A 25,118-nucleotide genomic window follows, 5' to 3' on the forward strand; every position below is an offset into this window, starting at 1 on the left:
CAAGTAAATCGAGCTTGCCAGGAGTCGAACCTGGAATCTCCTGATCCGTAGTCAGGCGCGTTATCCATTGCGCCACAAACCCACGTTAATCTACGAACATTACTAAATTTAAGAAATAACTATTTGTTTTCGACAGAAAGTGATCAGGTTTGAATCATGTCTTTACTAGTGAAGTCATGTTTTTAAGCCTTTAACATGAATTGGATTTATTATTACTGTTCATACGATTTTCAGTGAATTGTTGATAAGGAGATTAAAACAGCCCGGTTAGCTCAGACGGTAGAGCGCGGGACTTTTAATCCTGAGGTCGAGGGTTCAAGTCCCTCATCGGGCGTGAAACGTAGGTTGTGTACTAGATATGTGGTGATGTTCGATACGGTATAATTATCCTGTAATTGGATGGCGCAGATAAACTGAGATAATCTGACTTTACATGAAAAACGTTAGCAAGGAAAAAATGGGCAACTGTAACGCACTCCAATTGCTATGCAGTAATCAGGGGTTTCGGCATATCAATGTAGAAACTTAGTGTTCAAGCCACGGTATGATATTCATCAAGGTTCTATGGTGTAATGGTTAGCACTTCAGACTCTGACTTTGACAATCTGAGTTCAAATCTCAGTAGGACCTATTTTAACAGATGGCGAGATCGTTGCAAGAAAGGCCAGTCAAGACTTTTTCCCACAGTGCAACCCTTTCATTTAGAGTTTATGCATTGCGTTGCTGATGGATTAGGGTACTTGGTTATGATGAGTTTTTCTACAACAGTACATTATTACGCCAGGCTGTCGGAGGGTGCTGTACATGTTCGTTGCAAATCGTTATTTCTTCAAGTCATCGCCATTGCCACTTCAAAGTATGTCTGTTTGCATCCATCCCCAAATACATCCGAAGGACACTATATCTTGCAAACAGCCTACAATTAGATAACAACACTTTCGTAGTGGCGAGCACAACCCCATCGAAGTAAAAACCATAATCGACGTAAACACCACAACCCTTTCTATCCTTTTCAAAACGAAGCACAGTTTAGTATTTTGCTCCGTCTAAATTTGGACTTGAATTTTTACAAGAGGTAAAATGACATAAATGCCCCGAGTGAGGTTCGAACTCACGACCTCGAGATTATGAGACTCGCGCGCTGCCTACTGCGCTATCGAGGCGACCGCTTTTATTGAACGCTATAACCAAATGGAACCAAGTGTCTTCCTTGAAACGCAAGTAAATCGAGCTTGCCAGGAGTCGAACCTGGAATCTCCTGATCCGTAGTCAGGCGCGTTATCCATTGCGCCACAAACCCACGTTAAACTACGAACATTACTAAATTTAAGAAATAACTATTTGCTTTCGACAGAAAGTGATCAGGTTTGAATCATGTCTTTACTAGTGAAGTCATGTTTTTAAGCCTTTAACATGAATTGGATTTATTATTACTGTTCATACGATTTTCAGTGAATTGTTGATAAGGAGATTAAAACAGCCCGGTTAGCTCAGACGGTAGAGCGCGGGACTTTTAATCCTGAGGTCGAGGGTTCAAGTCCCTCATCGGGCGTGAAACGTAGGTTGTGTACTAGATATGTGGTAATGTTCGATATGGTATAATTATCCTGTAATTTGATGGTGCAGATAAACTGAGATAATCTGACTTTACATGAAAAACGTTAGCAAGGAAAAAATGGGCAACTGTAACGCACTCCAATTGCTATGCAGTAATCAGGGGTTTCGGCATATCAATGTAGAAACTTAGTGTTCAAGCCACGGTATGATATTCATCAAGGTTCTATGGTGTAATGGTTAGCACTTCAGACTCTGACTCTGACAATCTGAGTTCAAATCTCAGTAGGACCTATTTTAACAGATGGCGAGATCGTTGCAAGAAAGGCCAGTCAAGACTTTTTCCCACAGTGCAACCCTTTCATTTAGAGTTTATGCATTGCGTTGCTGATGGATTAGGGTACTTGGTTATGATGAGTTTTTCTACAACAGTACATTATTACGCCAGGCTGTCGGAGGGTGCTGTACATGTTCGTTGCAAATCGTTATTTCTTCAAGTCATCGCCATTTCCACTTCAAAGTATGTCTGTTTGCATCCATCCCCAAATACATCCGAAGGACACTATATCTTGCAAACAGCCTACAATTAGATAACAACACTTTCGTAGTGGCGAGCACAACCCCATCGAAGTAAAAACCATAATCGACGTAAACACCACAACCCTTTCTATCCTTTTCAAAACGAAGCACAGTTTAGTATTTTGCTCCGTCTAAATTTGGACTTGAATTTTTACAAGAGGTAAAATGACATAAATGCCCCGAGTGAGGTTCGAACTCACGACCTCGAGATTATGAGACTCGCGCGCTGCCTACTGCGCTATCGAGGCGACCGCTTTTATTGAACGCTATAACCAAATGGAACCAAGTGTCTTCCTTGAAACACAAGTAAATCGAGCTTGCCAGGAGTCGAACCTGGAATCTCCTGATCCGTAGTCAGGCGCGTTATCCATTGCGCCACAAACCCACGTTAAACTACGAACATTACTAAATTTAAGAAATAACTATTTGCTTTCGACAGAAAGTGATCAGGTTTGAATCATGTCTTTACTAGTGAAGTCATGTTTTTAAGCCTTTAACATGAATTGGATTTATTATTACTGTTCATACGATTTTCAGTGAATTGTTGATAAGGAGATTAAAACAGCCCGGTTAGCTCAGACGGTAGAGCGCGGGACTTTTAATCCTGAGGTCGAGGGTTCAAGTCCCTCATCGGGCGTGAAACGTAGGTTGTGTACTAGATATGTGGTAATGTTCGATATGGTATAATTATCCTGTAATTTGATGGTGCAGATAAACTGAGATAATCTGACTTTACATGAAAAACGTTAGCAAGGAAAAAATGGGCAACTGTAACGCACTCCAATTGCTATGCAGTAATCAGGGGTTTCGGCATATCAATGTAGAAACTTAGTGTTCAAGCCACGGTATGATATTCATCAAGGTTCTATGGTGTAATGGTTAGCACTTCAGACTCTGACTCTGACAATCTGAGTTCAAATCTCAGTAGGACCTATTTTAACAGATGGCGAGATCGTTGCAAGAAAGGCCAGTCAAGACTTTTTCCCACAGTGCAACCCTTTCATTTAGAGTTTATGCATTGCGTTGCTGATGGATTAGGGTACTTGGTTATGATGAGTTTTTCTACAACAGTACATTATTACGCCAGGCTGTCGGAGGGTGCTGTACATGTTCGTTGCAAATCGTTATTTCTTCAAGTCATCGCCATTTCCACTTCAAAGTATGTCTGTTTGCATCCATCCCCAAATACATCCGAAGGACACTATATCTTGCAAACAGCCTACAATTAGATAACAACACTTTCGTACTGGCGAGCACAACCCCATCGAAGTAAAAACCATAATCGACGTAAACACACAACCCTTTCTATCCTTTTCAAAACGAAGCACAGTTTAGTATTTTGCTCTGTCTAAATTTGGACTTGAATTTTTACAAGAGGTAAAATGACATAAATGCCCCGAGTGAGGTTCGAACTCACGACCTCGAGATTATGAGACTCGCGCGCTGCCTGCTGCGCTATCGAGGCGACCACTGTTATTGAACGCTATAACCAAATGGAACCAAGTGGCTTCCTTGAAACACAAGTAAATCGAGCTTGCCAGGAGTCGAACCTGGAATCTCCTGATCCGTAGTCAGGCGCGTTATCCATTGCGCCACAAACCCACGTTAAACTACGAACATTACTAAATTTAAGAAATAACTATTTGCTTTCGACAGAAAGTGATCAGGTTTGAATCATGTCTTTACTAGTGAAGTCATGTTTTTAAGCCTTTAACATGAATTGGATTTATTATTACTGTTCATACGATTTTCAGTGAATTGTTGATAAGGAGATTAAAACAGCCCGGTTAGCTCAGACGGTAGAGCGCGGGACTTTTAATCCTGAGGTCGAGGGTTCAAGTCCCTCATCGGGCGTGAAACGTAGGTTGTGTACTAGATATGTGGTAATGTTCGATATGGTATAATTATCCTGTAATTTGATGGTGCAGATAAACTGAGATAATCTGACTTTACATGAAAAACGTTAGCAAGGAAAAAATGGGCAACTGTAACGCACTCCAATTGCTATGCAGTAATCAGGGGTTTCGGCATATCAATGTAGAAACTTAGTGTTCAAGCCACGGTATGATATTCATCAAGGTTCTATGGTGTAATGGTTAGCACTTCAGACTCTGACTCTGACAATCTGAGTTCAAATCTCAGTAGGACCTATTTTAACAGATGGCGAGATCGTTGCAAGAAAGGCCAGTCAAGACTTTTTCCCACAGTGCAACCCTTTCATTTAGAGTTTATGCATTGCGTTGCTGATGGATTAGGGTACTTGGTTATGATGAGTTTTTCTACAACAGTACATTATTACGCCAGGCTGTCGGAGGGTGCTGTACATGTTCGTTGCAAATCGTTATTTCTTCAAGTCATCGCCATTTCCACTTCAAAGTATGTCTGTTTGCATCCATCCCCAAATACATCCGAAGGACACTATATCTTGCAAACAGCCTACAATTAGATAACAACACTTTCGTACTGGCGAGCACAACCCCATCGAAGTAAAAACCATAATCGACGTAAACACACAACCCTTTCTATCCTTTTCAAAACGAAGCACAGTTTAGTATTTTGCTCTGTCTAAATTTGGACTTGAATTTTTACAAGAGGTAAAATGACATAAATGCCCCGAGTGAGGTTCGAACTCACGACCTCGAGATTATGAGACTCGCGCGCTGCCTGCTGCGCTATCGAGGCGACCACTGTTATTGAACGCTATAACCAAATGGAACCAAGTGGCTTCCTTGAAACACAAGTAAATCGAGCTTGCCAGGAGTCGAACCTGGAATCTCCTGATCCGTAGTCAGGCGCGTTATCCATTGCTCCACAAACCCACGTTAAACTACGAACATTACTAAATTTAAGAAATAACTATTTGTTTTCGACAGAAAGTGATCAGGTTTGAATCATGTCTTTACTAGTGAAGTCATGTTTTTAAGCCTTTAACATGAATTGGATTTATTATTACTGTTCATACGATTTTCAGTGAATTGTTGATAAGGAGATTAAAACAGCCCGGTTAGCTCAGACGGTAGAGCGCGGGACTTTTAATCCTGAGGTTGAGGGTTCAAGTCCCTTATCGGGCGTGAAACGTAGGTTTTTACTAGATACGTGGTGATGTTCGATACGGTATAATTATCCTGTAATTGGATGGTGCAGATAAACTGAGATAATCTGACTTTACATTAAAAACGTTAGCAAGGAAAAAAATGCCGACGAGGTGACCGAGCGGTTAAGGTGATGGACTGCTAATCCATTGTGCATTGCACGCATGGGTTCGAATCCCATCCTCGTCGAAAGGAATAGTTAGGGATATTGGCAACTGTAACGCACTCCAATTGCTATGCAGTAATCAGGGGTTTCGGCATATCAATGTAGAAACTTAGTGTTCAAGCCACGGTATGATATTCATCAAGGTTCTATGGTGTAATGGTTAGCACTTCAGACTCTGACTCTGAAAATCTGAGTTCAAATCTCAGTGGGACCTATTTTAACAGATGGCGAGATCGTTGCAAGAAAGGCCAGTCAAGACTTTTTCCCACAGTGCAACCCTTTCATTTAGAGTTTATGCATTGCGTTGCTGATGTATTAGGGTACTTGGTTATGATGAGTTTTTCTACAACAGTACATTATTACGCCAGGCTGTCGGAGGGTGCTGTACATGTTCGTTGCAAATCGTTATTTCTTCAAGTCATCGCCATTGCCACTTCAAAGTATGTCTGTTTGCATCCATCCCCAAATACATCCGAAGGACACTATATCTTGCAAACAGCCTACAATTAGATAACAACACTTTCGTACTGGCGAGCACAACCCCATCGAAGTAAAAACCATAATCGACGTAAACACCACAACCCTTTCTATCCTTTTCAAAACGAAGCACAGTTTAGTATTTTGCTCCGTCTAAATTTGGACTTGAATTTTTACAAGAGGTAAAATGACATAAATGCCCCGAGTGAGGTTCGAACTCACGACCTCGAGATTATGAGACTCGCGCGCTGCCTACTGCGCTATCGAGTAGACCACTGTTATTGAACGCTATAACCAAATGGAACCAAGTGGCTTCCTTGAAATACAAGTAAATCGAGCTTGCCAGGAGTCGAACCTGGAATCTCCTGATCCGTAGTCAGGCGCGTTATCCATTGCGCCACAAACCCACGTTAAACTACGAACATTACTAAATTTAAGAAATAACTATTTGTTTTCGACAGAAAGTGATCAGGTTTGAATCATGTCTTTACTAGTGAAGTCATGTTTTTAAGCCTTTAACATGAATTGGATTTATTATTACTGTTCATACGATTTTCAGTGAATTGTTGATAAGGAGATTAAAACAGCCCGGTTAGCTCAGACGGTAGAGCGCGGGACTTTTAATCCTGAGGTCGAGGGTTCAAGTCCCTCATCGGGCGTGCAACGTAGGTTGTGTACTAGATATGTGGTGATGTTCGATACGGTATAATTATCCTGTAATTGGATGGTGCAGATAAACTGAGATAATCTGACTTTACATGAAAAACGTTAGCAAGGAACAAATGGGCAACTGTAACGCACTCCAATTGCTATGCAGTAATCAGGGGTTTCGGCATATCAATGTAGAAACTTAGTGTTCAAGCCACGGTATGATATTCATCAAGGTTCTATGGTGTAATGGTTAGCACTTCAGACTCTGACTCTGACAATCTGAGTTCAAATCTCAGTAGGACCTATTTTAACAGATGGCGAGATCGTTGCAAGAAAGGCCAGTCAAGACTTTTTCCCACAGTGCAACCCTTTCATTTAGAGTTTATGCATTGCGTTGCTGATGGATTAGGGTACTTGGTTATGATGAGTTTTTCTACAACAGTACATTATTACGCCAGGCTGTCGGAGGGTGCTGTACATGTTCGTTGCAAATCGTTATTTCTTCAAGTCATCGCCATTGCCACTTCAAAGTATGTCTGTTTGCATCCATCCCCAAATACATCCGAAGGACACTATATCTTGCAAACAGCCTACAATTAGATAACAACACTTTCGTACTGGCGAGCACAACCCCATCGAAGTTAAAACCATAATCGACGTAAACACCACAACCCTTTCTATCCTTTTCAAAACGAAGCACAGTTTAGTATTTTGCTCCGTCTAAATTTGGACTTGAATTTTTACAAGAGGTAAAATGACATAAATGCCCCGAGTGAGGTTCGAACTCACGACCTCGAGATTATGAGACTCGCGCGCTGCCTACTGCGCTATCGACATGAATATTGAACGCTATAACCAAATGGAACCAAGTGTCTTCCTTGAAACGCAAGTAAATCGAGCTTGCCAGGAGTCGAACCTGGAATCTCCTGATCCGTAGTAAGGCGCGTTATCCATTGCGCCACAAACCCACGTTAAACTACGAACATTACTAAATTTAAGAAATAACTATTTGTTTTCGACAGAAAGTGATCAGGTTTGAATCATGTCTTTACTAGTGAAGTCATGTTTTTAAGCCTTTAACATGAATTGGATTTATTATTACTGTTCATACGATTTTCAGTGAATTGTTGATAAGGAGATTAAAACAGCCCGGTTAGCTCAGACGGTAGAGCGCGGGACTTTTAATCCTGAGGTCGAGGGTTCAAGTCCCTCATCGGGCGTGAAACGTAGGTTGTGTGCTAGATACGTGGTGATGTTCGATACGGTATAATTATCCTGTAATTGAATGGTGCAGATAAACTGAGATAATCTGACTTTACATGAAAAACGTTAGCAAGGAAAAAAATGCCGACGAGGTGACCGAGCGGTTAAGGTGATGAACTGCTAATCCATTGTGCATTGCACGCATGGGTTCGAATCCCATCCTCGTCGAAAGGAATAGTTAGGGATATTGGCAACTGTAACGCACTCCAATTGCTATGCAGTAATCAGGGGTTTCGGCATATCAATGTAGAAACTTAGTGTTCAAGCCACGGTATGATATTCATCAAGGTTCTATGGTGTAATGGTTAGCACTTCAGACTCTGACTCTGACAATCTGAGTTCAAATCTCAGTAGGACCTATTTTAACAGATGGCGAGATCGTTGCAAGAAAGGCCAGTCAAGACTTTTTCCCACAGTGCAACCCTTTCATTTAGAGTTTATGCATTGCGTTGCTGATGGATTAGGGTACTTGGTTATGATGAGTTTTTCTACAACAGTACATTATTACGCCAGGCTGTCGGAGGGTGCTGTACATGTTCGTTGCAAATCGTTATTTCTTCAAGTCATCGCCATTGCCACTTCAAAGTATGTCTGTTTGCATCCATCCCCAAATACATCCGAAGGACACTATATCTTGCAAACAGCCTACAATTAGATAACAACACTTTCGTACTGGCGAGCACAACCCCATCGAAGTTAAAACCATAATCGACGTAAACACCACAACCCTTTCTATCCTTTTCAAAACGAAGCACAGTTTAGTATTTTGCTCCGTCTAAATTTGGACTTGAATTTTTACAAGAGGTAAAATGACATAAATGCCCCGAGTGAGGTTCGAACTCACGACCTCGAGATTATGAGACTCGCGCGCTGCCTACTGCGCTATCGACATGAATATTGAACGCTATAACCAAATAGAACCAAGTGTCTTCCTTGAAACGCAAGTAAATCGAGCTTGCCAGGAGTCGAACCTGGAATCTCCTGATCCGTAGTCAGGCGCGTTATCCATTGCGCCACAAACCCACGTTAAACTACGAACATTACTAAATTTAAGAAATAACTATTTGTTTTCGACAGAAAGTGATCAGGTTTGAATCATGTCTTTACTAGTGAAATCATGTTTTTAAGCCTTTAACATGAATTGGATTTATTATTACTGTTCATACGATTTTCAGTGAATTGTTGATAAGGAGAAGAAAACAGCCCGGTTAGCTCAGACGGTAGATCGCGGGACTTTAATCCTGAGGTCGAGTGTTCAAGTCCCTCATCGGGCGTGAAACGTAGGTTGTGTACTAGATATGTGGTGATGTTCGATACGGTATAATTATCCTGTAATTGAATGGTGCAGATAAACTGAGATAATCTGACTTTACATGAAAAACGTTAGCAAGGAAAAAAATGCCGACGAGGTGACCGAGCGGTTAAGGTGATGGACTGCTAATCCATTGTGCATTGCACGCATGGGTTCGAATCCCATCCTCGTCGAAAGGAATAGTTAGGGATATTGGCAACTGTAACGCACTCCAATTGCTATGCAGTAATCAGGGGTTTCGGCATATCAATGTAGAAACTTAGTGTTCAAGCCACGGTATGATATTCATCAAGGTTCTATGGTGTAATGGTTAGCACTTCAGACTCTGACTCTGACAATCTGAGTTCAAATCTCAGTAGGACCTATTTTAACAGATGGCGAGATCGTTGCAAGAAAGGCCAGTCAAGACTTTTTCCCACAGTGCAACCCTTTCATTTAGAGTTTATGCATTGCGTTGCTGATGGATTAGGGTACTTGGTTATGATGAGTTTTTCTACAACAGTACATTATTACGCCAGGCTGTCGGAGGGTGCTGTACATGTTCGTTGCAAATCGTTATTTCTTCAAGTCATCGCCATTGCCACTTCAAAGTATGTCTGTTTGCATCCATCCCCAAATACATCCGAAGGACACTATATCTTGCAAACAGCCTACAATTAGATAACAACACTTTCGTACTGGCGAGCACAACCCCATCGAAGTTAAAACCATAATCGACGTAAACACCACAACCCTTTCTATCCTTTTCAAAACGAAGCACAGTTTAGTATTTTGCTCCGTCTAAATTTGGACTTGAATTTTTACAAGAGGTAAAATGACATAAATGCCCCGAGTGAGGTTCGAACTCACGACCTCGAGATTATGAGACTCGCGCGCTGCCTACTGCGCTATCGAGGCGACCAATGTTATTGAACGCTATAACCAAATGGAACCAAGTGTCTTCCTTGAAACGCAAGTAAATCGAGCTTGCCAGGAGTCGAACCTGGAATCTCCTGATCCGTAGAAAGGCGCGTTATCCATTGCGCCACAAACCCACGTTAAACTACGAACATTACTGAATTTAAGAAATAACTATTTGTTTTCGACAGAAAGTGATCAGGTTTGAATCATGTCTTTACTAGTGAAGTCATGTTTTTAAGCCTTTAACATGAATTGGATTTATTATTACTGTTCATACGATTTTCAGTGAATTGTTGATAAGGAGATTAAAACAGCCCGGTTAGCTCAGACGGTAGAGCGCGGGACTTTTAATCCTGAGGTCGAGGGTTCAAGTCCCTCATCGGGCGTGAAACGTAGGTTGTGTACTAGATACGTGGTGATGTTCGATACGGTATAATTATCCTGTAATTGAATGGTGCAGATAAACTGAGATAATCTGACTTTACATGAAAAACGTTAGCAAGGAAAAAAATGCCGACGAGGTGACCGAGCGGTTAAGGTGATGGACTGCTAATCCATTGTGCATTGCACGCATGGGTTCGAATCCCATCCTCGTCGAAAGGAATAGTTAGGGATATTGGCAACTGTAACGCACTCCAATTGCTATGCAGTAATCAGGGGTTTCGGCATATCAATGTAGAAACTTAGTGTTCAAGCCACGGTATGATATTCATCAAGGTTCTATGGTGTAATGGTTAGCACTTCAGACTCTGACTCTGACAATCTGAGTTCAAATCTCAGTAGGACCTATTTTAACAGATGGCGAGATCGTTGCAAGAAAGGCCAGTCAAGACTTTTTCCCACAGTGCAACCCTTTCATTTAGAGTTTATGCATTGCGTTGCTGATGGATTAGGGTACTTGGTTATGATGAGTTTTTCTACAACAGTACATTATTACGCCAGGCTGTCGGAGGGTGCTGTACATGTTCGTTGCAAATCGTTATTTCTTCAAGTCATCGCCATTGCCACTTCAAAGTATGTCTGTTTGCATCCATCCCCAAATACATCCGAAGGACACTATATCTTGCAAACAGCCTACAATTAGATAACAACACTTTCGTACTGGCGAGCACAACCCCATCGAAGTTAAAACCATAATCGACGTAAACACCACAACCCTTTCTATCCTTTTCAAAACGAAGCACAGTTTAGTATTTTGCTCCGTCTAAATTTGGACTTGAATTTTTACAAGAGGTAAAATGACATAAATGCCCCGAGTGAGGTTAGAACTCACGACCTCGAGATTATGAGACTCGCGCGCTGCCTACTGCGCTATCGAGGCGACCACTGTTATTGAACGCTATAACCAAATGGAACCAAGTGTCTTCCTTGAAACGCAAGTAAATCGAGCTTGCCAGGAGTCGAACCTGGAATCTCCTGATCCGTAGTAAGGCGCGTTATCCATTGCGCCACAAACCCACGTTAAACTACGAACATTACTAAATTTAAGAAATAACTATTTGTTTTCGACAGAAAGTGATCAGGTTTGAATCATGTCTTTACTAGTGAAGTCATGTTTTTAAGCCTTTAACATGAATTGGATTTATTATTACTGTTCATACGATTTTCAGTGAATTGTTGATAAGGAGATTAAAACAGCCCGGTTAGCTCAGACGGTAGAGCGCGGGACTTTTAATGCTGAGGTCGAGGGTTCAAGTCCCTCATCGGGCGTGAAACGTAGGTTGTGTACTAGATATGTGGTAATGTTCGATATGGTATAATTATCCTGTAATTTGATGGTGCAGATAAACTGAGATAATCTGACTTTACATGAAAAACGTTAGCAAGGAAAAAATGGGCAACTGTAACGCACTCCAATTGCTATGCAGTAATCAGGGGTTTCGGCATATCAATGTAGAAACTTAGTGTTCAAGCCACGGTATGATATTCATTAAGGTTCTATGGTGTAATGGTTAGCACTTCAGACTCTGACTCTGACAATCTGAGTTCAAATCTCAGTAGGACCTATTTTAACAGATGGCGAGATCGTTGCAAGAAAGGCCAGTCAAGACTTTTTCCCACAGTGCAACCCTTTCATTTAGAGTTTATGCATTGCGTTGCTGATGGATTAGGGTACTTGGTTATGATGAGTTTTTCTACAACAGTACATTATTACGCCAGGCTGTCGGAGGGTGCTGTACATGTTCGTTGCAAATCGTTATTTCTTCAAGTCATCGCCATTGCCACTTCAAAGTATGTCTGTTTGCATCCATCCCCAAATACATCCGAAGGACACTATATCTTGCAAACAGCCTACAATTAGATAACAACACTTTCGTACTGGCGAGCACAACCCCATCGAAGTTAAAACCATAATCGACGTAAACACCACAACCCTTTCTATCCTTTTCAAAACGAAGCACAGTTTAGTATTTTGCTCCGTCTAAATTTGGACTTGAATTTTTACAAGAGGTAAAATGACATAAATGCCCCGAGTGAGGTTCGAACTCACGACCTCGAGATTATGAGACTCGCGCGCTGCCTACTGCGCTATCGACATGAATATTGAACGCTATAACCAAATGGAACCAAGTGTCTTCCTTGAAACGCAAGTAAATCGAGCTTGCCAGGAGTCGAACCTGGAATCTCCTGATCCGTAGTAAGGCGCGTTATCCATTGCGCCACAAACCCACGTTAAACTACGAACATTACTAAATTTAAGAAATAACTATTTGTTTTCGACAGAAAGTGATCAGGTTTGAATCATGTCTTTACTAGTGAAGTCATGTTTTTAAGCCTTTAACATGAATTGGATTTATTATTACTGTTCATACGATTTTCAGTGAATTGTTGATAAGGAGATTAAAACAGCCCGGTTAGCTCAGACGGTAGAGCGCGGGACTTTTAATCCTGAGGTCGAGGGTTCAAGTCCCTCATCGGGCGTGAAACGTAGGTTGTGTGCTAGATACGTGGTGATGTTCGATACGGTATAATTATCCTGTAATTGAATGGTGCAGATAAACTGAGATAATCTGACTTTACATGAAAAACGTTAGCAAGGAAAAAAATGCCGACGAGGTGACCGAGCGGTTAAGGTGATGAACTGCTAATCCATTGTGCATTGCACGCATGGGTTCGAATCCCATCCTCGTCGAAAGGAATAGTTAGGGATATTGGCAACTGTAACGCACTCCAATTGCTATGCAGTAATCAGGGGTTTCGGCATATCAATGTAGAAACTTAGTGTTCAAGCCACGGTATGATATTCATCAAGGTTCTATGGTGTAATGGTTAGCACTTCAGACTCTGACTCTGACAATCTGAGTTCAAATCTCAGTAGGACCTATTTTAACAGATGGCGAGATCGTTGCAAGAAAGGCCAGTCAAGACTTTTTCCCACAGTGCAACCCTTTCATTTAGAGTTTATGCATTGCGTTGCTGATGGATTAGGGTACTTGGTTATGATGAGTTTTTCTACAACAGTACATTATTACGCCAGGCTGTCGGAGGGTGCTGTACATGTTCGTTGCAAATCGTTATTTCTTCAAGTCATCGCCATTGCCACTTCAAAGTATGTCTGTTTGCATCCATCCCCAAATACATCCGAAGGACACTATATCTTGCAAACAGCCTACAATTAGATAACAACACTTTCGTACTGGCGAGCACAACCCCATCGAAGTTAAAACCATAATCGACGTAAACACCACAACCCTTTCTATCCTTTTCAAAACGAAGCACAGTTTAGTATTTTGCTCCGTCTAAATTTGGACTTGAATTTTTACAAGAGGTAAAATGACATAAATGCCCCGAGTGAGGTTCGAACTCACGACCTCGAGATTATGAGACTCGCGCGCTGCCTACTGCGCTATCGACATGAATATTGAACGCTATAACCAAATAGAACCAAGTGTCTTCCTTGAAACGCAAGTAAATCGAGCTTGCCAGGAGTCGAACCTGGAATCTCCTGATCCGTAGTCAGGCGCGTTATCCATTGCGCCACAAACCCACGTTAAACTACGAACATTACTAAATTTAAGAAATAACTATTTGTTTTCGACAGAAAGTGATCAGGTTTGAATCATGTCTTTACTAGTGAAATCATGTTTTTAAGCCTTTAACATGAATTGGATTTATTATTACTGTTCATACGATTTTCAGTGAATTGTTGATAAGGAGAAGAAAACAGCCCGGTTAGCTCAGACGGTAGATCGCGGGACTTTAATCCTGAGGTCGAGTGTTCAAGTCCCTCATCGGGCGTGAAACGTAGGTTGTGTACTAGATATGTGGTGATGTTCGATACGGTATAATTATCCTGTAATTGAATGGTGCAGATAAACTGAGATAATCTGACTTTACATGAAAAACGTTAGCAAGGAAAAAAATGCCGACGAGGTGACCGAGCGGTTAAGGTGATGGACTGCTAATCCATTGTGCATTGCACGCATGGGTTCGAATCCCATCCTCGTCGAAAGGAATAGTTAGGGATATTGGCAACTGTAACGCACTCCAATTGCTATGCAGTAATCAGGGGTTTCGGCATATCAATGTAGAAACTTAGTGTTCAAGCCACGGTATGATATTCATCAAGGTTCTATGGTGTAATGGTTAGCACTTCAGACTCTGACTCTGACAATCTGAGTTCAAATCTCAGTAGGACCTATTTTAACAGATGGCGAGATCGTTGCAAGAAAGGCCAGTCAAGACTTTTTCCCACAGTGCAACCCTTTCATTTAGAGTTTATGCATTGCGTTGCTGATGGATTAGGGTACTTGGTTATGATGAGTTTTTCTACAACAGTACATTATTACGCCAGGCTGTCGGAGGGTGCTGTACATGTTCGTTGCAAATCGTTATTTCTTCAAGTCATCGCCATTGCCACTTCAAAGTATGTCTGTTTGCATCCATCCCCAAATACATCCGAAGGACACTATATCTTGCAAACAGCCTACAATTAGATAACAACACTTTCGTACTGGCGAGCACAACCCCATCGAAGTTAAAACCATAATCGACGTAAACACCACAACCCTTTCTATCCTTTTCAAAACGAAGCACAGTTTAGTATTTTGCTCCGTCTAAATTTGGACTTGAATTTTTACAAGAGGTAAAATGACATAAATGCCCCGAGTGAGGTTCGAACTCACGACCTCTAGATTATGAGACTCGCGCGCTGCCTACTGCGCTATCGAGGCGACCAATGTTATTGAACGCTATAACCAAATGGAACCAAGTGTCTTCCTTGAAACGCAAGTAAATCGAGCTTGCCAGGAGTCGAACCTGGAATCTCCTGATCCGTAGAAAGGCGCGTTATCCATTGCGCCACAAACCCACGTTAAACTACGAACATTACTGAATTTAAGAAATAACTATTTGTTTTCGACAGAAAGTGATCAGGTTTGAATCATGTCTTTACTAGTGAAGTCATGTTTTTAAGCCTTTAACATGAATTGGATTTATTATTACTGTTCATACGATTTTCAGTGAATTGTTGATAAGGAGATTAAAACAGCCCGGTTAGCTCAGACGGTAGAGCGCGGGACTTTTAATCCTGAGGTCGAGGGTTCAAGTCCCTCATCGGGCGTGAAACGTAGGTTGTGTACTAGATACGTGGTGATGTTCGATACGGTATAATTATCCTGTAATTGAATGGTGCAGATAAACTGAGATAATCTGACTTTACATGAAAAACGTTAGCAAGGAAAAAAATGCCGACGAGGTGACCGAGCGGTTAAGGTGATGGACTGCTAATCCATTGTGCATTGCACGCATGGGTTCGAATCCCATCCTCGTCGAAAGGAATAGTTAGGGATATTGGCAACTGTAACGCACTCCAATTGCTATGCAGTAATCAGGGGTTTCGGCATATCAATGTAGAAACTTAGTGTTCAAGCCACGGTATGATATTCATCAAGGTTCTATGGTGTAATGGTTAGCACTTCAGACTCTGACTCTGACAATCTGAGTTCAAATCTCAGTAGGACCTATTTTAACAGATGGCGAGATCGTTGCAAGAAAGGCCAGTCAAGACTTTTTCCCACAGTGCAACCCTTTCATTTAGAGTTTATGCATTGCGTTGCTGATGGATTAGGGTACTTGGTTATGATGAGTTTTTCTACAACAGTACATTATTACGCCAGGCTGTCGGAGGGTGCTGTACATGTTCGTTGCAAATCGTTATTTCTTCAAGTCATCGCCATTGCCACTTCAAAGTATGTCTGTTTGCATCCATCCCCAAATACATCCGAAGGACACTATATCTTGCAAACAGCCTACAATTAGATAACAACACTTTCGTACTGGCGAGCACAACCCCATCGAAGTTAAAACCATAATCGACGTAAACACCACAACCCTTTCTATCCTTTTCAAAACGAAGCACAGTTTAGTATTTTGCTCCGTCTAAATTTGGACTTGAATTTTTACAAGAGGTAAAATGACATAAATGCCCCGAGTGAGGTTAGAACTCACGACCTCGAGATTATGAGACTCGCGCGCTGCCTACTGCGCTATCGAGGCGACCACTGTTATTGAACGCTATAACCAAATGGAACCAAGTGTCTTCCTTGAAACGCAAGTAAATCGAGCTTGCCAGGAGTCGAACCTGGAATCTCCTGATCCGTAGTAAGGCGCGTTATCCATTGCGCCACAAACCCACGTTAAACTACGAACATTACTAAATTTAAGAAATAACTATTTGTTTTCGACAGAAAGTGATCAGGTTTGAATCATGTCTTTACTAGTGAAGTCATGTTTTTAAGCCTTTAACATGAATTGGATTTATTATTACTGTTCATACGATTTTCAGTGAATTGTTGATAAGGAGATTAAAACAGCCCGGTTAGCTCAGACGGTAGAGCGCGGGACTTTTAATCCTGAGGTCGAGGGTTCAAGTCCCTCATCGGGCGTGAAACGTAGGTTTTTACTAGATACGTGGTGATGTTCGATACGGTATAATTATCCTGTAATTGAATGGTGCAGATAAACTGAGATAATCTGACTTTACATGAAAAACGTTAGCAAGGACAAAAATGCCGACGAGGTGACCGAGCGGTTAAGGTGATGGACTGCTAATCCATTGTGCATTGCACGCATGGGTTCGAATCCCATCCTCGTCGAAAGGAATAGTTAGGGATATTGGCAACTGTAACGCACTCCAATTGCTATGCAGTAATCAGGGGCTTCGGCATATCAATGTAGAAACTTAGTGTTCAAGCCACGGTATGATATCCATCAAGGTTCTATGGTGTAATGGTTAGCACTTCAGACTCTGACTCTGACAATCTGAGTTCAAATCTCAATAGGACCTATTTTAACAGATGGCGAGATCGTTGCAAGAAAGGCCAGTCAAGACTTTTTCCCACAGTGCAACCCTTTCATTTAGAGTTTATGCATTGCGTTGCTGATGGATTAGGGTACTTGGTTATGATGAGTTTTTCTACAACAGTACATTATTACGCCAGGCTGTCGGAGGGTGCTGTACATGTTCGTTGCAAATCGTTATTTCTTCAAGTCATCGCCATTTCCACTTCAAAGTATGTCTGTTTGCATCCATCCCCAAATACATCCGAAGGACACTATATCTTGCAAACAGCCTACAATTAGATAACAACACTTTCGTACTGGCGAGCACAACCCCATCGAAGTAAAAACCATAATCGACGTAAACACACAACCCTTTCTATCCTTTTCAAAACGAAGCACAGTTTAGTATTTTGCTCCGTCTAAATTTGGACTTGAATTTTTACAAGAGGTAAAATGACATAAATGCCCCGAGTGAGGTTCGAACTCACGACCTCGAGATTATGAGACTCGCGCGCTGCCTACTGCGCTATCGAGGCGAACACTGTTATTGAACGCTATAACCAAATGGAACCAAGTGTCTTCCTTGAAACGCAAGTAAATCGAGCTTGCCAGGAGTCGAACCTGGAATCTCCTGATCCGTAGTAAGGCGCGTTATCCATTGCGCCACAAACCCACGTTAAACTACGAACATTACTAAATTTAAGAAATAACTATTTGTTTTCGACAGAAAGTGATCAGGTTTGAATCATGTCTTTACTAGTGAAGTCATGTTTTTAAGCCTTTAACATGAATTGGATTTATTATTACTGTTCATACGATTTTCAGTGAATTGTTGATAAGGAGATTAAAACAGCCCGGTTAGCTCAGACGGTAGAGCGCGGGACTTTTAATCCTGAGGTCGAGGGTTCAAGTCCCTCATCGGGCGTGAAACGTAGGTTTTTACTAGATACGTGGTGATGTTCGATACGGTATAATTATCCTGTAATTGAATGGTGCAGATAAACTGAGATAATCTGACTTTACATGAAAAACGTTAGCAAGGAAAAAAATGCCGACGAGGTGACCGAGCGGTTAAGGTGATGGACTGCTAATCCATTGTGCATTGCACGCATGGGTTCGAATCCCATCCTCGTCGAAAGGAATAGTTAGGGATATTGGCAACTGTAACGCACTCCAATTGCTATGCAGTAATCAGGGGTTTCGGCATATCAATGTAGAAACTTAGTGTTCAAGCCACGGTATGATATCCATCAAGGTTCTATGGTGTAATGGTTAGCACTTCAGACTCTGACTCTGACAATCTGAGTTCAAATCTCAGTAGGACCTATTTTAACAGATGGCGAGATCGTTGCAAGAAAGGCCAGTCAAGACTTTTTCCCACAGTGCAACCCTTTCATTTAGAGTTTATGCATTGCGTTGCTGATGGATTAGGGTACTTGGTTATGATGAGTTTTTCTACAACAGTACATTATTACGCCAGGCTGTCGGAGGGTGCTGTACATGTTCGTTGCAAATCGTTATTTCTTCAAGTCATCGCCATTTCCACTTCAAAGTATGTCTGTTTGCATCCATCCCCAAATACATCCGAAGGACACTATATCTTGCAAACAGCCTACAATTAGATAACAACACTTTCGTACTGGCGAGCACAACCCCATCGAAGTAAAAACCATAATCGACGTAAACACACAACCCTTTCTATCCTTTTCAAAACGAAGCACAGTTTAGTATTTTGCTCCGTCTAAATTTGGACTTGAATTTTTACAAGAGGTAAAATGACATACATGCCCCGAGTGAGGTTCGAACTCACGACCTCGAGATTATGAGACTCGCGCGCTGCCTACTGCGCTATCGAGGCGACCACTGTTATTGAACGCTATAACCAAATGGAACCAAGTGTCTTCCTTGAAACGCAAGTAAATCGAGCTTGCCAGGAGTCGAACCTGGAATCTCCTGATCCGTAGTCAGGCGCGTTATCAATTGCGCCACAAACCCACGTTAAACTACGAACATTACTAAATTTAAGAAATAACTATTTGTTTTCGACAGAAAGTGATCAGGTTTGAATCATGTCTTTACTAGTGAAGTCATGTTTTTAAGCCTTTAACATGAATTGGATTTATTATTACTGTTCATACGATTTTCAGTGAATTGTTGATAAGGAGATTAAAACAGCCCGGTTAGCTCAGACGGTAGAGCGCGGGACTTTTAATCCTGAGGTCGAGGGTTCAAGTCCCTCATCGGGCGTGAAACGTAGGTTTTTACTAGATACGTGGTGATGTTCGATACGGTATAATTATCCTGTAATTGAATGGTGCAGATAAACTGAGATAATCTGACTTTACATGAAAAACGTTAGCAAGGAAAAAAATGCCGACGAGGTGACCGAGCGGTTAAGGTGATGGACTGCTAATCCATTGTGCATTGCACGCATGGGTTCGAATCCCATCCTCGTCGAAAGGAATAGTTAGGGATATTGGCAACTGTAACGCACTCCAATTGCTATGCAGTAATCAGGGGTTTCGGCATATCAATGTAGAAACTTAGTGTTCAAGCCACGGTATGATATTCATCAAGGTTCTATGGTGTAATGGTTAGCACTTCAGACTCTGACTCTGACAATCTGAGTTCAAATCTCAGTAGGACCTATTTTAACAGATGGCGAGATCGTTGCAAGAAAGGCCAGTCAAGACTTTTTCCCACAGTGCAACCCTTTCATTTAGAGTTTATGCATTGCGTTGCTGATGGATTAGGGTACTTGGTTATGATGAGTTTTTCTACAACAGTACATTATTACGCCAGGCTGTCGGAGGGTGCTGTACATGTTCGTTGCAAATCGTTATTTCTTCAAGTCATCGCCATTGCCACTTCAAAGTATGTCTGTTTGCATCCATCCCCAAATACATCCGAAGGACACTATATCTTGCAAACAGCCTACAATTAGATAACAACACTTTCGTACTGGCGAGCACAACCCCATCGAAGTTAAAACCATAATCGACGTAAACACCACAACCCTTTCTATCCTTTTCAAAACGAAGCACAGTTTAGTATTTTGCTCCGTCTAAATTTGGACTTGAATTTTTACAAGAGGTAAAATGACATAAATGCCCCGAGTGAGGTTAGAACTCACGACCTCGAGATTATGAGACTCGCGCGCTGCCTACTGCGCTATCGAGGCGACCACTGTTATTGAACGCTATAACCAAATGGAACCAAGTGTCTTCCTTGAAACGCAAGTAAATCGAGCTTGCCAGGAGTCGAACCTGGAATCTCCTGATCCGTAGTAAGGCGCGTTATCCATTGCGCCACAAACCCACGTTAAACTACGAACATTACTAAATTTAAGAAATAACTATTTGTTTTCGACAGAAAGTGATCAGGTTTGAATCATGTCTTTACTAGTGAAGTCATGTTTTTAAGCCTTTAACATGAATTGGATTTATTATTACTGTTCATACGATTTTCAGTGAATTGTTGATAAGGAGATTAAAACAGCCCGGTTAGCTCAGACGGTAGAGCGCGGGACTTTTAATCCTGAGGTCGAGGGTTCAAGTCCCTCATCGGGCGTGAAACGTAGGTTTTTACTAGATACGTGGTGATGTTCGATACGGTATAATTATCCTGTAATTGAATGGTGCAGATAAACTGAGATAATCTGACTTTACATGAAAAACGTTAGCAAGGACAAAAATGCCGACGAGGTGACCGAGCGGTTAAGGTGATGGACTGCTAATCCATTGTGCATTGCACGCATGGGTTCGAATCCCATCCTCGTCGAAAGGAATAGTTAGGGATATTGGCAACTGTAACGCACTCCAATTGCTATGCAGTAATCAGGGGCTTCGGCATATCAATGTAGAAACTTAGTGTTCAAGCCACGGTATGATATCCATCAAGGTTCTATGGTGTAATGGTTAGCACTTCAGACTCTGACTCTGACAATCTGAGTTCAAATCTCAATAGGACCTATTTTAACAGATGGCGAGATCGTTGCAAGAAAGGCCAGTCAAGACTTTTTCCCACAGTGCAACCCTTTCATTTAGAGTTTATGCATTGCGTTGCTGATGGATTAGGGTACTTGGTTATGATGAGTTTTTCTACAACAGTACATTATTACGCCAGGCTGTCGGAGGGTGCTGTACATGTTCGTTGCAAATCGTTATTTCTTCAAGTCATCGCCATTTCCACTTCAAAGTATGTCTGTTTGCATCCATCCCCAAATACATCCGAAGGACACTATATCTTGCAAACAGCCTACAATTAGATAACAACACTTTCGTACTGGCGAGCACAACCCCATCGAAGTAAAAACCATAATCGACGTAAACACACAACCCTTTCTATCCTTTTCAAAACGAAGCACAGTTTAGTATTTTGCTCCGTCTAAATTTGGACTTGAATTTTTACAAGAGGTAAAATGACATAAATGCCCCGAGTGAGGTTCGAACTCACGACCTCGAGATTATGAGACTCGCGCGCTGCCTACTGCGCTATCGAGGCGAACACTGTTATTGAACGCTATAACCAAATGGAACCAAGTGTCTTCCTTGAAACGCAAGTAAATCGAGCTTGCCAGGAGTCGAACCTGGAATCTCCTGATCCGTAGTAAGGCGCGTTATCCATTGCGCCACAAACCCACGTTAAACTACGAACATTACTAAATTTAAGAAATAACTATTTGTTTTCGACAGAAAGTGATCAGGTTTGAATCATGTCTTTACTAGTGAAGTCATGTTTTTAAGCCTTTAACATGAATTGGATTTATTATTACTGTTCATACGATTTTCAGTGAATTGTTGATAAGGAGATTAAAACAGCCCGGTTAGCTCAGACGGTAGAGCGCGGGACTTTTAATCCTGAGGTCGAGGGTTCAAGTCCCTCATCGGGCGTGAAACGTAGGTTTTTACTAGATACGTGGTGATGTTCGATACGGTATAATTATCCTGTAATTGAATGGTGCAGATAAACTGAGATAATCTGACTTTACATGAAAAACGTTAGCAAGGAAAAAAATGCCGACGAGGTGACCGAGCGGTTAAGGTGATGGACTGCTAATCCATTGTGCATTGCACGCATGGGTTCGAATCCCATCCTCGTCGAAAGGAATAGTTAGGGATATTGGCAACTGTAACGCACTCCAATTGCTATGCAGTAATCAGGGGTTTCGGCATATCAATGTAGAAACTTAGTGTTCAAGCCACGGTATGATATCCATCAAGGTTCTATGGTGTAATGGTTAGCACTTCAGACTCTGACTCTGACAATCTGAGTTCAAATCTCAGTAGGACCTATTTTAACAGATGGCGAGATCGTTGCAAGAAAGGCCAGTCAAGACTTTTTCCCACAGTGCAACCCTTTCATTTAGAGTTTATGCATTGCGTTGCTGATGGATTAGGGTACTTGGTTATGATGAGTTTTTCTACAACAGTACATTATTACGCCAGGCTGTCGGAGGGTGCTGTACATGTTCGTTGCAAATCGTTATTTCTTCAAGTCATCGCCATTTCCACTTCAAAGTATGTCTGTTTGCATCCATCCCCAAATACATCCGAAGGACACTATATCTTGCAAACAGCCTACAATTAGATAACAACACTTTCGTACTGGCGAGCACAACCCCATCGAAGTAAAAACCATAATCGACGTAAACACACAACCCTTTCTATCCTTTTCAAAACGAAGCACAGTTTAGTATTTTGCTCCGTCTAAATTTGGACTTGAATTTTTACAAGAGGTAAAATGACATACATGCCCCGAGTGAGGTTCGAACTCACGACCTCGAGATTATGAGACTCGCGCGTTGCCTACTGCGCTATCGAGGCGACCACTGTTATTGAACGCTATAACCAAATGGAACCAAGTGTCTTCCTTGAAACGCAAGTAAATCGAGCTTGCCAGGAGTCGAACCTGGAATCTCCTGATCCGTAGTCAGGCGCGTTATCAATTGCGCCACAAACCCACGTTAAACTACGAACATTACTAAATTTAAGAAATAACTATTTGTTTTCGACAGAAAGTGATCAGGTTTGAATCATGTCTTTACTAGTGAAGTCATGTTTTTAAGCCTTTAACATGAATTGGATTTATTATTACTGTTCATACGATTTTCAGTGAATTGTTGATAAGGAGATTAAAACAGCCCGGTTAGCTCAGACGGTAGAGCGCGGGACTTTTAATCCTGAGGTCGAGGGTTCAAGTCCCTCATCGGGCGTGAAACGTAGGTTGTGTACTAGATATGTGGTAATGTTCGATATGGTATAATTATCCTGTAATTTGATGGTGCAGATAAACTGAGATAATCTGACTTTACATGAAAAACGTTAGCAAGGAAAAAATGGGCAACTGTAACGCACTCCAATTGCTATGCAGTAATCAGGGGTTTCGGCATATCAATGTAGAAACTTAGTGTTCAAGCCACGGTATGATATTCATTAAGGTTCTATGGTGTAATGGTTAGCACTTCAGACTCTGACTCTGACAATCTGAGTTCAAATCTCAGTAGGACCTATTTTAACAGATGGCGAGATCGTTGCAAGAAAGGCCAGTCAAGACTTTTTCCCACAGTGCAACCCTTTCATTTAGAGTTTATGCATTGCGTTGCTGATGGATTAGGGTACTTGGTTATGATGAGTTTTTCTACAACAGTACATTATTACGCCAGGCTGTCGGAGGGTGCTGTACATGTTCGTTGCAAATCGTTATTTCTTCAAGTCATCGCCATTGCCACTTCAAAGTATGTCTGTTTGCATCCATCCCCAAATACATCCGAAGGACACTATATCTTGCAAACAGCCTACAATTAGATAACAACACTTTCGTACTGGCGAGCACAACCCCATCGAAGTTAAAACCATAATCGACGTAAACACCACAACCCTTTCTATCCTTTTCAAAACGAAGCACAGTTTAGTATTTTGCTCCGTCTAAATTTGGACTTGAATTTTTACAAGAGGTAAAATGACATAAATGCCCCGAGTGAGGTTCGAACTCACGACCTCGAGATTATGAGACTCGCGCGCTGCCTACTGCGCTATCGACATGAATATTGAACGCTATAACAAAATGGAACCAAGTGTCTTCCTTGAAACGCAAGTAAATCGAGCTTGCCAGGAGTCGAACCTGGAATCTCCTGATCCGTAGTCAGGCGCGTTATCAATTGCGCCACAAACCCACGTTAAACTACGAACATTACTAAATTTAAGAAATAACTATTTGTTTTCGACAGAAAGTGATCAGGTTTGAATCATGTCTTTACTAGTGAAGTCATGTTTTTAAGCCTTTAACATGAATTGGATTTATTATTACTGTTCATACGATTTTCAGTGAATTGTTGATAAGGAGATTAAAACAGCCCGGTTAGCTCAGACGGTAGAGCGCGGGACTTTTAATCCTGAGGTCGAGGGTTCAAGTCCCTCATCGGGCGTGAAACGTAGGTTGTGTACTAGATATGTGGTAATGTTCGATATGGTATAATTATCCTGTAATTTGATGGTGCAGATAAACTGAGATAATCTGACTTTACATGAAAAACGTTAGCAAGGAAAAAATGGGCAACTGTAACGCACTCCAATTGCTATGCAGTAATCAGGGGTTTCGGCATATCAATGTAGAAACTTAGTGTTCAAGCCACGGTATGATATTCATTAAGGTTCTATGGTGTAATGGTTAGCACTTCAGACTCTGACTCTGACAATCTGAGTTCAAATCTCAGTAGGACCTATTTTAACAGATGGCGAGATCGTTGCAAGAAAGGCCAGTCAAGACTTTTTCCCACAGTGCAACCCTTTCATTTAGAGTTTATGCATTGCGTTGCTGATGGATTAGGGTACTTGGTTAT

The 25,118-nt window shown here is 41.5% G+C and overlaps 72 non-coding genes across 72 annotated transcripts; 48 read left to right on the top strand and 24 right to left on the bottom strand.

The window, feature by feature from the left end:
* Positions 1–9: 9 nt before the first annotated feature.
* Trnar-acg lies at positions 10–82 on the bottom strand. The gene has a single exon. It is a non-coding gene; the product is annotated as a tRNA-Arg (tRNA).
* Positions 83–261: 179 nt separating this feature from the next.
* On the top strand, positions 262–334 carry Trnak-uuu. Its single transcript has one exon. It is a non-coding gene; the product is annotated as a tRNA-Lys (tRNA).
* A 224-nt stretch (positions 335–558) lies between these two features.
* On the top strand, positions 559–630 carry Trnaq-cug. The gene has a single exon. It is a non-coding gene; the product is annotated as a tRNA-Gln (tRNA).
* Positions 631–1,090: 460 nt separating this feature from the next.
* Positions 1,091–1,163, bottom strand: Trnam-cau. The gene has a single exon. It is a non-coding gene; the product is annotated as a tRNA-Met (tRNA).
* A 64-nt stretch (positions 1,164–1,227) lies between these two features.
* Positions 1,228–1,300, bottom strand: Trnar-acg. The gene has a single exon. It is a non-coding gene; the product is annotated as a tRNA-Arg (tRNA).
* A 179-nt stretch (positions 1,301–1,479) lies between these two features.
* Positions 1,480–1,552, top strand: Trnak-uuu. The gene has a single exon. It is a non-coding gene; the product is annotated as a tRNA-Lys (tRNA).
* Positions 1,553–1,776: 224 nt separating this feature from the next.
* On the top strand, positions 1,777–1,848 carry Trnaq-cug. The gene has a single exon. It is a non-coding gene; the product is annotated as a tRNA-Gln (tRNA).
* A 460-nt stretch (positions 1,849–2,308) lies between these two features.
* Trnam-cau lies at positions 2,309–2,381 on the bottom strand. The gene has a single exon. It is a non-coding gene; the product is annotated as a tRNA-Met (tRNA).
* Positions 2,382–2,445: 64 nt separating this feature from the next.
* Positions 2,446–2,518, bottom strand: Trnar-acg. The gene has a single exon. It is a non-coding gene; the product is annotated as a tRNA-Arg (tRNA).
* A 179-nt stretch (positions 2,519–2,697) lies between these two features.
* Positions 2,698–2,770, top strand: Trnak-uuu. Its single transcript has one exon. It is a non-coding gene; the product is annotated as a tRNA-Lys (tRNA).
* A 224-nt stretch (positions 2,771–2,994) lies between these two features.
* On the top strand, positions 2,995–3,066 carry Trnaq-cug. Its single transcript has one exon. It is a non-coding gene; the product is annotated as a tRNA-Gln (tRNA).
* Positions 3,067–3,525: 459 nt separating this feature from the next.
* Trnam-cau lies at positions 3,526–3,598 on the bottom strand. Its single transcript has one exon. It is a non-coding gene; the product is annotated as a tRNA-Met (tRNA).
* Positions 3,599–3,662: 64 nt separating this feature from the next.
* Positions 3,663–3,735, bottom strand: Trnar-acg. The gene has a single exon. It is a non-coding gene; the product is annotated as a tRNA-Arg (tRNA).
* Positions 3,736–3,914: 179 nt separating this feature from the next.
* On the top strand, positions 3,915–3,987 carry Trnak-uuu. Its single transcript has one exon. It is a non-coding gene; the product is annotated as a tRNA-Lys (tRNA).
* Positions 3,988–4,211: 224 nt separating this feature from the next.
* Trnaq-cug lies at positions 4,212–4,283 on the top strand. The gene has a single exon. It is a non-coding gene; the product is annotated as a tRNA-Gln (tRNA).
* Positions 4,284–4,742: 459 nt separating this feature from the next.
* On the bottom strand, positions 4,743–4,815 carry Trnam-cau. The gene has a single exon. It is a non-coding gene; the product is annotated as a tRNA-Met (tRNA).
* A 517-nt stretch (positions 4,816–5,332) lies between these two features.
* Trnas-gcu lies at positions 5,333–5,414 on the top strand. The gene has a single exon. It is a non-coding gene; the product is annotated as a tRNA-Ser (tRNA).
* A 119-nt stretch (positions 5,415–5,533) lies between these two features.
* Positions 5,534–5,605, top strand: Trnaq-cug. Its single transcript has one exon. It is a non-coding gene; the product is annotated as a tRNA-Gln (tRNA).
* Positions 5,606–6,065: 460 nt separating this feature from the next.
* On the bottom strand, positions 6,066–6,141 carry Trnam-cau. Its single transcript has one exon. It is a non-coding gene; the product is annotated as a tRNA-Met (tRNA).
* Positions 6,142–6,202: 61 nt separating this feature from the next.
* Positions 6,203–6,275, bottom strand: Trnar-acg. Its single transcript has one exon. It is a non-coding gene; the product is annotated as a tRNA-Arg (tRNA).
* Positions 6,276–6,454: 179 nt separating this feature from the next.
* On the top strand, positions 6,455–6,527 carry Trnak-uuu. The gene has a single exon. It is a non-coding gene; the product is annotated as a tRNA-Lys (tRNA).
* A 224-nt stretch (positions 6,528–6,751) lies between these two features.
* Trnaq-cug lies at positions 6,752–6,823 on the top strand. The gene has a single exon. It is a non-coding gene; the product is annotated as a tRNA-Gln (tRNA).
* Positions 6,824–7,666: 843 nt separating this feature from the next.
* On the top strand, positions 7,667–7,739 carry Trnak-uuu. The gene has a single exon. It is a non-coding gene; the product is annotated as a tRNA-Lys (tRNA).
* A 129-nt stretch (positions 7,740–7,868) lies between these two features.
* On the top strand, positions 7,869–7,950 carry Trnas-gcu. The gene has a single exon. It is a non-coding gene; the product is annotated as a tRNA-Ser (tRNA).
* Positions 7,951–8,069: 119 nt separating this feature from the next.
* Positions 8,070–8,141, top strand: Trnaq-cug. Its single transcript has one exon. It is a non-coding gene; the product is annotated as a tRNA-Gln (tRNA).
* A 591-nt stretch (positions 8,142–8,732) lies between these two features.
* Positions 8,733–8,805, bottom strand: Trnar-acg. Its single transcript has one exon. It is a non-coding gene; the product is annotated as a tRNA-Arg (tRNA).
* A 380-nt stretch (positions 8,806–9,185) lies between these two features.
* Trnas-gcu lies at positions 9,186–9,267 on the top strand. Its single transcript has one exon. It is a non-coding gene; the product is annotated as a tRNA-Ser (tRNA).
* Positions 9,268–9,386: 119 nt separating this feature from the next.
* On the top strand, positions 9,387–9,458 carry Trnaq-cug. Its single transcript has one exon. It is a non-coding gene; the product is annotated as a tRNA-Gln (tRNA).
* Positions 9,459–9,918: 460 nt separating this feature from the next.
* On the bottom strand, positions 9,919–9,991 carry Trnam-cau. The gene has a single exon. It is a non-coding gene; the product is annotated as a tRNA-Met (tRNA).
* Positions 9,992–10,307: 316 nt separating this feature from the next.
* Positions 10,308–10,380, top strand: Trnak-uuu. Its single transcript has one exon. It is a non-coding gene; the product is annotated as a tRNA-Lys (tRNA).
* A 129-nt stretch (positions 10,381–10,509) lies between these two features.
* On the top strand, positions 10,510–10,591 carry Trnas-gcu. The gene has a single exon. It is a non-coding gene; the product is annotated as a tRNA-Ser (tRNA).
* Positions 10,592–10,710: 119 nt separating this feature from the next.
* On the top strand, positions 10,711–10,782 carry Trnaq-cug. Its single transcript has one exon. It is a non-coding gene; the product is annotated as a tRNA-Gln (tRNA).
* A 460-nt stretch (positions 10,783–11,242) lies between these two features.
* Positions 11,243–11,315, bottom strand: Trnam-cau. Its single transcript has one exon. It is a non-coding gene; the product is annotated as a tRNA-Met (tRNA).
* A 613-nt stretch (positions 11,316–11,928) lies between these two features.
* Positions 11,929–12,000, top strand: Trnaq-cug. The gene has a single exon. It is a non-coding gene; the product is annotated as a tRNA-Gln (tRNA).
* An 843-nt stretch (positions 12,001–12,843) lies between these two features.
* Positions 12,844–12,916, top strand: Trnak-uuu. The gene has a single exon. It is a non-coding gene; the product is annotated as a tRNA-Lys (tRNA).
* Positions 12,917–13,045: 129 nt separating this feature from the next.
* On the top strand, positions 13,046–13,127 carry Trnas-gcu. Its single transcript has one exon. It is a non-coding gene; the product is annotated as a tRNA-Ser (tRNA).
* A 119-nt stretch (positions 13,128–13,246) lies between these two features.
* Positions 13,247–13,318, top strand: Trnaq-cug. Its single transcript has one exon. It is a non-coding gene; the product is annotated as a tRNA-Gln (tRNA).
* A 591-nt stretch (positions 13,319–13,909) lies between these two features.
* Positions 13,910–13,982, bottom strand: Trnar-acg. The gene has a single exon. It is a non-coding gene; the product is annotated as a tRNA-Arg (tRNA).
* A 380-nt stretch (positions 13,983–14,362) lies between these two features.
* Positions 14,363–14,444, top strand: Trnas-gcu. The gene has a single exon. It is a non-coding gene; the product is annotated as a tRNA-Ser (tRNA).
* A 119-nt stretch (positions 14,445–14,563) lies between these two features.
* Trnaq-cug lies at positions 14,564–14,635 on the top strand. Its single transcript has one exon. It is a non-coding gene; the product is annotated as a tRNA-Gln (tRNA).
* Positions 14,636–15,095: 460 nt separating this feature from the next.
* Trnam-cau lies at positions 15,096–15,168 on the bottom strand. The gene has a single exon. It is a non-coding gene; the product is annotated as a tRNA-Met (tRNA).
* A 316-nt stretch (positions 15,169–15,484) lies between these two features.
* Trnak-uuu lies at positions 15,485–15,557 on the top strand. Its single transcript has one exon. It is a non-coding gene; the product is annotated as a tRNA-Lys (tRNA).
* A 129-nt stretch (positions 15,558–15,686) lies between these two features.
* Positions 15,687–15,768, top strand: Trnas-gcu. The gene has a single exon. It is a non-coding gene; the product is annotated as a tRNA-Ser (tRNA).
* A 119-nt stretch (positions 15,769–15,887) lies between these two features.
* Positions 15,888–15,959, top strand: Trnaq-cug. The gene has a single exon. It is a non-coding gene; the product is annotated as a tRNA-Gln (tRNA).
* A 460-nt stretch (positions 15,960–16,419) lies between these two features.
* Trnam-cau lies at positions 16,420–16,492 on the bottom strand. Its single transcript has one exon. It is a non-coding gene; the product is annotated as a tRNA-Met (tRNA).
* Positions 16,493–16,808: 316 nt separating this feature from the next.
* Positions 16,809–16,881, top strand: Trnak-uuu. Its single transcript has one exon. It is a non-coding gene; the product is annotated as a tRNA-Lys (tRNA).
* A 128-nt stretch (positions 16,882–17,009) lies between these two features.
* Trnas-gcu lies at positions 17,010–17,091 on the top strand. The gene has a single exon. It is a non-coding gene; the product is annotated as a tRNA-Ser (tRNA).
* Positions 17,092–17,210: 119 nt separating this feature from the next.
* On the top strand, positions 17,211–17,282 carry Trnaq-cug. Its single transcript has one exon. It is a non-coding gene; the product is annotated as a tRNA-Gln (tRNA).
* A 459-nt stretch (positions 17,283–17,741) lies between these two features.
* Positions 17,742–17,814, bottom strand: Trnam-cau. Its single transcript has one exon. It is a non-coding gene; the product is annotated as a tRNA-Met (tRNA).
* A 316-nt stretch (positions 17,815–18,130) lies between these two features.
* Positions 18,131–18,203, top strand: Trnak-uuu. Its single transcript has one exon. It is a non-coding gene; the product is annotated as a tRNA-Lys (tRNA).
* Positions 18,204–18,331: 128 nt separating this feature from the next.
* Trnas-gcu lies at positions 18,332–18,413 on the top strand. Its single transcript has one exon. It is a non-coding gene; the product is annotated as a tRNA-Ser (tRNA).
* Positions 18,414–18,532: 119 nt separating this feature from the next.
* Positions 18,533–18,604, top strand: Trnaq-cug. Its single transcript has one exon. It is a non-coding gene; the product is annotated as a tRNA-Gln (tRNA).
* Positions 18,605–19,063: 459 nt separating this feature from the next.
* On the bottom strand, positions 19,064–19,136 carry Trnam-cau. The gene has a single exon. It is a non-coding gene; the product is annotated as a tRNA-Met (tRNA).
* Positions 19,137–19,200: 64 nt separating this feature from the next.
* On the bottom strand, positions 19,201–19,273 carry Trnar-acg. Its single transcript has one exon. It is a non-coding gene; the product is annotated as a tRNA-Arg (tRNA).
* A 179-nt stretch (positions 19,274–19,452) lies between these two features.
* On the top strand, positions 19,453–19,525 carry Trnak-uuu. Its single transcript has one exon. It is a non-coding gene; the product is annotated as a tRNA-Lys (tRNA).
* Positions 19,526–19,653: 128 nt separating this feature from the next.
* Trnas-gcu lies at positions 19,654–19,735 on the top strand. The gene has a single exon. It is a non-coding gene; the product is annotated as a tRNA-Ser (tRNA).
* Positions 19,736–19,854: 119 nt separating this feature from the next.
* On the top strand, positions 19,855–19,926 carry Trnaq-cug. Its single transcript has one exon. It is a non-coding gene; the product is annotated as a tRNA-Gln (tRNA).
* A 460-nt stretch (positions 19,927–20,386) lies between these two features.
* Trnam-cau lies at positions 20,387–20,459 on the bottom strand. The gene has a single exon. It is a non-coding gene; the product is annotated as a tRNA-Met (tRNA).
* Positions 20,460–20,775: 316 nt separating this feature from the next.
* On the top strand, positions 20,776–20,848 carry Trnak-uuu. The gene has a single exon. It is a non-coding gene; the product is annotated as a tRNA-Lys (tRNA).
* A 128-nt stretch (positions 20,849–20,976) lies between these two features.
* On the top strand, positions 20,977–21,058 carry Trnas-gcu. The gene has a single exon. It is a non-coding gene; the product is annotated as a tRNA-Ser (tRNA).
* Positions 21,059–21,177: 119 nt separating this feature from the next.
* Trnaq-cug lies at positions 21,178–21,249 on the top strand. The gene has a single exon. It is a non-coding gene; the product is annotated as a tRNA-Gln (tRNA).
* A 459-nt stretch (positions 21,250–21,708) lies between these two features.
* Positions 21,709–21,781, bottom strand: Trnam-cau. The gene has a single exon. It is a non-coding gene; the product is annotated as a tRNA-Met (tRNA).
* Positions 21,782–22,097: 316 nt separating this feature from the next.
* Positions 22,098–22,170, top strand: Trnak-uuu. Its single transcript has one exon. It is a non-coding gene; the product is annotated as a tRNA-Lys (tRNA).
* A 128-nt stretch (positions 22,171–22,298) lies between these two features.
* On the top strand, positions 22,299–22,380 carry Trnas-gcu. The gene has a single exon. It is a non-coding gene; the product is annotated as a tRNA-Ser (tRNA).
* A 119-nt stretch (positions 22,381–22,499) lies between these two features.
* Trnaq-cug lies at positions 22,500–22,571 on the top strand. Its single transcript has one exon. It is a non-coding gene; the product is annotated as a tRNA-Gln (tRNA).
* Positions 22,572–23,030: 459 nt separating this feature from the next.
* Positions 23,031–23,103, bottom strand: Trnam-cau. The gene has a single exon. It is a non-coding gene; the product is annotated as a tRNA-Met (tRNA).
* A 64-nt stretch (positions 23,104–23,167) lies between these two features.
* Trnar-acg lies at positions 23,168–23,240 on the bottom strand. Its single transcript has one exon. It is a non-coding gene; the product is annotated as a tRNA-Arg (tRNA).
* Positions 23,241–23,419: 179 nt separating this feature from the next.
* On the top strand, positions 23,420–23,492 carry Trnak-uuu. The gene has a single exon. It is a non-coding gene; the product is annotated as a tRNA-Lys (tRNA).
* Positions 23,493–23,716: 224 nt separating this feature from the next.
* Positions 23,717–23,788, top strand: Trnaq-cug. Its single transcript has one exon. It is a non-coding gene; the product is annotated as a tRNA-Gln (tRNA).
* A 591-nt stretch (positions 23,789–24,379) lies between these two features.
* Trnar-acg lies at positions 24,380–24,452 on the bottom strand. Its single transcript has one exon. It is a non-coding gene; the product is annotated as a tRNA-Arg (tRNA).
* A 179-nt stretch (positions 24,453–24,631) lies between these two features.
* On the top strand, positions 24,632–24,704 carry Trnak-uuu. The gene has a single exon. It is a non-coding gene; the product is annotated as a tRNA-Lys (tRNA).
* A 224-nt stretch (positions 24,705–24,928) lies between these two features.
* On the top strand, positions 24,929–25,000 carry Trnaq-cug. The gene has a single exon. It is a non-coding gene; the product is annotated as a tRNA-Gln (tRNA).
* The last annotated feature ends 118 nt before the right edge of the window (positions 25,001–25,118 follow it).

The sequence above is a fragment of the Daphnia pulicaria genome, chromosome 7 (assembly GCF_021234035.1).
Source record: "Daphnia pulicaria isolate SC F1-1A chromosome 7, SC_F0-13Bv2, whole genome shotgun sequence".
Lineage (NCBI taxonomy): Eukaryota > Metazoa > Arthropoda > Branchiopoda > Diplostraca > Daphniidae > Daphnia > Daphnia pulicaria.